Below are 8,600 nucleotides of genomic sequence, written 5' to 3' on the forward strand. Positions count from 1 at the left end.
GCAGTCGAGAATAGCTGCGCCATTACACAAGTTCGCGACATATTTTCAGCCGCCTTGTACAACCAAACTACCGATTGTTGTTAAGACTGTCTACTATTATAAAGTTAAAGAAGCAGTCAAGTTTTGCATATGAGTACACTTGCGTAAGAGGTATACTCTATGCTCAAGCAAGGAAAAAGAAGATAAGGCCCTTCGTAACTGTTGTTTAGAGAGCAGTATAGATATCGAATTTTCAGTTGTTGTACAGTATAATCAGCCAGTCTTCTTCTTTTTATACAATTGTCTTTTTTAGTATTCTTTTTATTGCTTCGTTCTATTATTTCTCGTTGTAAGTCATGCTTTGTTTCCATTAGAACAGGTTACGGAATGACTATAATAATAGGCCCAATCAGAAAGCAAGATTTTGGAATTCAAACTGAAATATTGGTCTTGCATTCCTCTGAAATCTAATTGTTCGGAAGTTTGGGTACATCACAATGAATACCGCAGGAAGTAAATATGGAAGGCATAATTAAATGTCATAATATCTACCGCGGACGGTCATTTTAAATTAATTTAGTTACCTGCCCTGATATTCGTCAGGTCAGGAACCTCTGTTGGCGAGCAGATAAGTTTGATGACAGCGGACCGTGTTTGTGTGAAATATAATGAAACAAAATAAATACTGCATCACACAAGGAAACATTAATCAGACTTCGTTAAAGAAATTTAAACAGCGAGGTTCGAATTTTTATATATAACGCAGATCTACACATAATAGCGCGCGGAATGCGCGCAAATCCACACGGCACCAAAATAACTTCCTTCGTACCTAATTGACACTGAAACATATCAAAATTCCGTGCGCCATTAATGGACGGTAGTAGTATCATATCTGACGAATAAAACAAAGATTAAAACAGAGTTCCTAGTTATTTTATAAATATACTAAGAACAAATGCAAAGAAATGTTTACCTGATGCAGGGTAGAAGAAGAGAGCCACCTGACAGGAAGCGATACGTGCCTCTGTTATTTTGCAATATGAACGTAGAAATTAATAGCAAGGATGGCTGTAGAAATACTTCAGTGCTGTTATACAGTTTCATCTTTGAAAAACGAAACAATTTATTTGATTGTGTAGTGGATATATTGACCAAGGAGACAAATGTAACAATTGTTTAATGCTTTTGGGTGTAGTTAATGGTTCAGGCTGCTTATGTGCCTTTGGCTAAGGTTGTTTCGCGTATCTCGCTCCGTAGTTTACTGTGGTTATTTTTTCCAGACTTTCGTCCAATTATTGTGCTGCTATTTACGTTCTACAGGGATCGTGGTCGTGAGCCGGAGTGACCGACTTGTAAATTTTGAGATTACTGACGATATCTTGGTTGGCATAATTTCCCGGAATGTAGATCTGTTCCAAGTAGTCGTTTCGTGCTTGAATTAGATGAGCATCTATTTAGTCCCTTATTTACGGTACAACCTGGCTTGGAGATTCTGTGTACATAATGTACGTTATTGGTAACATGTTTTGATTCCTTTGCAGTGTTCTTAACGTTCTTTCAATGAACATGCAAAAAAATACAAGTGCATTATAACTGTACATCTTTAGGTCCTGATCCACCTTAATGATGTACGAACTCCTTTGTTTTGAAGGGTTCTTTACAATTGGTCGCACTCGGAATGTACCATCCTGCAAGTGGTAAAATATGTTTACCAATGTCATTAGATATTCGTAAGGGTGTTGCAGTATCATAGATTTTAGTATATACAGAATGGACCTGAAGTATACTGATGAACTTTCAGAAGTATGGACAAAAATATCTAGTAAACAGTTCTTCTACTGCAATGACTTTGCTTTCCGTATTTTAGGAGGATGAAGTCTGGTTTAAAACAAGGAAAAAGTACCAAAGTAAAGATAATGTCTAAAATGAATACTTAAAGAGCTATGAGTACCTGTTGAGTAGACGAGATGTGTTGCACAGTATGGTAGACAAACAAGCGTCCTTGACTCTTGAGGTACCTACTTCTAGAGTCCATAACACACGACTTATTTGTTTGAGAACTTTTAACATTGCAGCTGGTCAGCAATCGTGAATAATTTAATAATTATAAAGAATCCGCCTCGGTTGCAAATTGAAACCAGATGTTGACCTAGGTTTCGGCGCGGATAACCACGCCTTCTTCGGAACACACTAAAACTACTGCATCTTTAGGAAGTTTGTCGTTTTAGTGTGTTCCGAAGATGTCGTGGTTATTCGCACCGAAACCTAGGTCCACATCCGGTTTCAATTTGCTATCTAGGCGGAGTCTTTATAATCATTAACCTTTTTCGTTTCCTTAGCTCGATACTACTATCTCTCAAAATACGGAATGTAAAGAGCATTTACTGTCTCACAGTAGCGAAGATGCACAACTTTCTTATCTTTTACGCTATACTGTTTAGAACCCATGTTTACTACCTATTTTTTCATGTTTTCGTCGATACTACCATCTTTGAATGTTTGTCGGCAGAGTTCTGGTTCACCACGTATGTAAATATTTATTAGTTGCACTTTCCATACCACATACGAATTCCTGCCGACATGTCCTCTGAAAGCAGTGTGTACTTCGTTGACCTTATTTTGCCAATTGTGCTTTAGCTTTTAGTTGAAATCTGCAATCATGATAATACTCATTTGTTATCTTTAGTCTGTTTGCCGCAGTCAGGGGGTTTGAATGTAACATTCGTACCGTCCCGATAACAGAAGATGCGTTGTGTTTGCATTTCGTTAGGCTTCAATAGTTGTGAAGCGTTTCTGAATACTTAGTGGTACTCTTTGTACGTCTTGCCTGTTGTTGCTTATTAGGCTGACATCACCTGCAGAAGCTTGACAAAGACTCTTACTATAAATGGGTAAATCTGCCAATTCTAGGTACAGATTTTTCACAAGTGGCTCCATGAAAATTGCTCATAGTGTGGTGGAGAGTGGACATCCCTTTCGTGTCGCCCATATGGGACTAGGTCTCAAAATTTACTAATTTTGCATTTATAACGTGTTCCGCATATACCCCTTCCTTTACTGTTTGCAGAAGTTTATTGCTTAATCACTGAGGTGACAAAAGTCATGGGTCAGCGATATGGACATTCACAGATGGCGGTACCATCTCGTTTTTTTTTTTTTGGTCATCAGTCTACTGACTAATGCGGCCCGCCACGAATTCCTTTCCTGTGCTAACCTCTTCATCTCAGAGTAGCACTTGCAACCTACGTCCTCAATTATTTGCTTGACGTATTCCAATCTCTGTCTTTCTCTACAATTTTTGCCCTCTATAGCTCCCTCTAGTACCATGGAAGTCATTCCCTCATGTCTTGGCAGATGTCCTATCATCCTGTCCCTTCTCCTTGTCAGTGTTTTCCACATATTCTTTTCCTCTCCGATTCTGCGTAGAACCTCCTCATTCTTTACCTTATCAGTCCACCTAATTTTCAACATTCGTCTATAGCACCACATCTCAAATGCTTCGATTCTCTTCTGTTCCGGTTTTCCCACAGTCCATGTTTCACTACCATACAATGCTGTACTCCAGACGTACATCCTCAGAAATTTCTTCCTCAAATTAAGGCCGGTATTTGATATTAGTAGACTTCTCTTGGCCAGAAATGCCTTTTTTGCCATAGCGAGTCTGCTTTTGATGTCCTCCTTGCTCCGTTCGTCATTGGTTATTTTACTGCCTAGGTAGCAGAGTTCCTTAACTTCATTGACTTCGTGACTATCAATCCTGATGTTAAGTTTCTCGCTGTTCTCATTTCTACTACTTCTCATTACCTTCGTCTTTCTCCTATTTACTCTCAAGCCATGCTGTCTACTCAATAGACTGTTCATTCCGTTCAGCAGATCATTTAATTCTTCTTCACTTTCACTCAGGATAGCAATGTCATCAGCGAATCGTATCATTGATATCCTTTCACCTTGTATTTTCATTCCACTCCTGAACCTTTCTTTTATTTCCATCATTGTTTCCTCGATGTACAGATTGAAGAGTAAGGGCGAAAGGCTACAGCCTTGTCTTACAGCCTTCTTACTACGAGCTTTTCGTTCTTGATCGTCCACTCTTATTATTACCTCTTGGTTGTTGTACATATTGTATATGACCCGTCTCTCCCTATAGCTTTCCATTACTTTTTTTCAGAATCTCGAACAGCTTGCACCATTTTATATTGTCGAACGCTTTTTCCAGGTCGACAAATCCTTTGAAAGTGTCTTGTTTTTTCTTTAGCCTTGCTTCCATTATTAGCCGCAAGGTCAGAATTGCCTCTCTCGTCCCTTTACTTTTCCTAAAGCCAAACTGATCTTCACCTAGCGCATTCTCAATTTTCTTTTCCATTCTTCTGTATATTATTCTTGTAAGCAGCTTCGATGCATGAGCTGTTAAGCTGATTGTGCGATTATTCTCGCACTTGTCAGCTCTTGCCGTCTTCGGAATTGTGTGGATGATGCTTTTCCGAAAGTCAGATGGTATATCGCCAGACTCATATATTCTACACACCAACCTGTATAGTCGTTTTGTTGCCACTTCCCCCAATGATTTTAGAAATTCTGATGGAATGTTATCTATCCCTTATGGCTTATTTGACCTTAAGTCCTCCAAAGCTCTATTAAATTCCGATTCTAATACTGGATCACTATCTCTTCTAAATCGACTCCTGTTTCTTCTTCTATCACATCAGACAAATCTTCACCCTCATAGAGGCTTTCAGTGTATTCTTTCCACCTATCTGCTCTCTCTCCTTTGCATTTAACAGTGGAATTCCCGTTGCACTCTTAATGTTACCACCGTTGCTTTTAATGTCACCAAAGGTTGTTTTGACTTTCCTGTATGCTGAGTCTGTCCTTCCGACAATCATATCTTTTTCGATGTCTTCACATTTTTCCTGCAGCCTTTTCGTCTTAGCTTCCCTGCTCTTCCTATTTATTTCATTCCTCAGCAACTTGTACTTCTGTATTCCTGATTTTCGCAGAACATGTTTGTACTTCCTCCTTTTATCAATCAACTGAAGTATTTCTTCTTTTACCTATGGTTTCTTCGAAGCTACCTTCTTTGTACCTATGTTTTCCTTCCCAACTTCTGTGATGCCCCTTTTTAGAGATGTCCATTCCTCTTCAACTGTACTGCCTACTGCGCTATTCCTTAGTACTTCCGTATCCCACTTCTCTGCGTATTGATTCTTCCTGACTAATGTCTTGATCTTCAGCCTACTCTTCATCACTACTATATTGTGATCTGAGTCTATATCTGCTCCTGGGTACGCCTTACAATCCAGTATCTGATTTCGGAATCTCTGTCTGACCATGATGTAATCTAATTGAAATCTTCCCGTATCTCCCGGCCTTTTCCAAGTATACCTCCTCCTCTTGTGATTCTTGAACAGGGTATTCGCTATTACTAGCTGAAACTTCTTACAGAACTCAATTAATCTTTCTCCTCTTTCATTCGTCTTCCCAAGCCCTTATTCTCCTGTAACCATTCCTTCTACTCCTTCCCCTACAACTGCATTCCAGTCGCCCATGACTATTAGATTTTCGTCCCCCTTTACATACTGCATTACCCTTTCAATATCCTCATACACTTTCTCTATCTGTTCATCTTCAGCTTGCGACGTCGGCATCTATACCTGAACTATCGTTGGTCTGCTGTTCTGATTAGAACAACCCGATCACTGAACTGTTCACAGTAACACACCCTCTGCCCTACCTTCCTATTCATAACGAATCCTACACCTGTTATACCATTTTCTGCTGCTGTTGATATTACCCGATACTCATCTGACCAGAAATCTTTGTCTTCCTTCCACTTCACTTCACTGACCCCTACTATATCTATATTGAGCCTTTGCATTTCCCTTTTCAGATTTTCTAGTTTCCCTACCAAGTTCAAGCTTCTGACATTCCACGCCCCGACTCGTAGAACGTTATCCTTTCGTTGATTATTCAATCTTTTTCTCATGGTATCCTCCCCCTTGGCAGTCCCCTCCCGGAGATCCGAATGGGGGACTATTCCGGAATCTTTTGTCAATGGAGAGATCATCATGACACTACTTCAATTACAGGCCACATGTCCTGTGGATACACGTTACGTGTCTTTAATGCAGTGGTTTCCATTGCCTTCTGCATCCTCATGTCGTTGATCATTGCTGATTCTTCCGCCTTTAGGGGCAATTTCCCACCCCTGGGACAAGAGAGTGCCCTGAACCTCTATCCGCTCCTCCGGCCTCTTTGACAAAGCCGTTGGCACAATGAGGCTGACTTCTTATGCCGGAAGTGTTCGGCCGCCAATGCTGATTATTTATCAAAATTTAGGCAGTGGCGGGGATCGAACCCGGGCCCGAAGACGTTTTTGATTATGAATCAAAGACGCTACCCCTAGACCACGGGTAAAGCCATCTCGTGTACACGATGTATAAAAGGGCAGTGCACCGGCGGGGTTGTCATTTGTACTCAGGTGCTTCATGTGAAAAAAAAATTCCGACGTGATTATGGCCGCACGACTGGAATTATCACACCTTGAACGCGGAACGGTAGTTGTAGCTAGACGCATGGGACAATATGGCTCTGAGCACTATGCGACTTAACTTCTGAGGTCATCAGTCGCCTAGAACTTAAAACTAATTAAACCTAACTAACCTAAGGACATCACACACATCCATGCCCGAGGCAGGATTCGAATCTGCGGTCGCTCGGTTCCATACTCTAGCGCCTATAACCGCATGGCCACTCCGGCCGGCAGACGCATGGGACATTCCATTCCGGAAATCGTTAGTGAATTCACTATCCCGAGTTCCACAGCGAGCCGAAACTATCAAATATCAGCCATTACACCTCACCAAGGACAACACAGTGCCCGAGACCTTCACTTAACGACCAAGAGCGCCGGCGTTTGCGTAGTGATGTCAGCGTTAACACATAAGGAAGACTGCGTGGAATAACCGCAGAAATCAATTTGGGATGTATGGAAAACGTACCTGTTAAAATACTGCAGCGAAGTCTGGCGCCTGCCAGGGTGGCCGAATGGTTCTAGGCGCTACTGTCTGCAACCGCGTGACCGCTACGGTGGCAGGTTCGAATCCTGCCTCGGGCATGGATGAGTGTCATGTCCTTAGGTTGGTTAGGTTTAGGTAGTTCTAAGTTGTAGGGGACTGATGACCTCAGAAGTTGAGTCCCACAGTTCTCAGACCCATTTGAACCATTTTTTCTTTTTTTTTAATCTGGCGCTAATGGGCTACTGCAGCTGACGCGAGTGTATTTGCTAACAGCACGACATCGCCTGCAGCGCCTCTGCTGAGCATGTGGCCAAATCGGTTGGATCTTAGACGATTGGACAACCATGGCCTGGTCAGAGGAGTTCCGATTTCAGTTGGTAGGAGCAGATGGTACGGTTCGATTCTCGCCAGACACAATGAGTCCATGGACCCAACTTGCCAACAAGGCACTGTGCAAACTGATTGTGGTTCCATAATGGTGTGGGCTGTGTTTACGTAGAATGTAGTGGATACTTTGGGCCAACCGAACCCATCATTGACTCGAATGGTTATGTTCGGCTGCTTGGAGACTATCTGCAGTCATTCGCGGACTTCATGTTCCCAAGCAACGATGCTCCATGTCACTGGGCTACAACATTTACATGATTAATCAATTATTCAAAAGCAGTCTTAATCGCATTTATTATTATTATACCACCAACCGGTTTCAACCTGACGTAGGTGTCATCTTCTGGGCGTTTACACCATTGGTCGACTGCTGGTGGTGTCACTCCTGTCTAGATTCCTGCCGTTATGTAGACAGGAGTGACGCCACCAGCAGTCGACCAGTGGTGTAAAAGCCAAGAAGATCACCCCTACGTCAGGTTGAAACCGGTTGGCGGTATAATAATAATAAATGCGATTAAGATTGTTTTTGAATAATTGATTAATCATACTAATCGCTGCTTCATCTCCACAAGCATGTTGTCCAAAAATTTACACGATTGGTTTTAAGAACATTGTGGAGAGTTCGAGCGAGTGGCTTCGCCGCCCTGATCACTCGATATGAATCTCATCGACCATTTATGGGACATAATCGAGAGTTCAGTTCATTTACAAAATCCTCCTCCATCAATACTTTCGCAATTATGGACACCTGTAGAAGCAGCAATGCTCAATAGTTCTGCAGGGGACTTCCATAACTTTTTGGGTCAATGCCACGTCGCGTTGCTGCACTAAACACGGCAAAAGGAGGTCCTATATGTTATAAGAACTTATTCCCTTACTTTTGTCATCTCAGTGTACATTTCACTAGTCTGAATTACAAATTTTGTTTACCATATAGATAAACCTTATAGAAATTGAGAAGTATTGGGGCTATATCGGTCTCGCAGGTGCATTAGCAACGTGAGTATGGTAACGTACTCGTCACTGAGCGCCCGGTTAGAGCATTGGCCTGATAATGGCTATTCGATTATGGTAGTATGGGTTTTATCCGCTTACTCATTACGCAAGTGATTAAATGCAAATCTGAATTTAACTGCGAGTCTTGACAACAGTACTGCAACAAAATGGTTCAACGAGGTTTTTATATATAAGCGAAATTAAACCTTCCGTCAACTG

The sequence above is a fragment of the Schistocerca serialis genome, chromosome 7, assembly GCF_023864345.2.
Source record: "Schistocerca serialis cubense isolate TAMUIC-IGC-003099 chromosome 7, iqSchSeri2.2, whole genome shotgun sequence".
Classification (NCBI taxonomy): Eukaryota; Metazoa; Arthropoda; class Insecta; order Orthoptera; family Acrididae; genus Schistocerca; species Schistocerca serialis.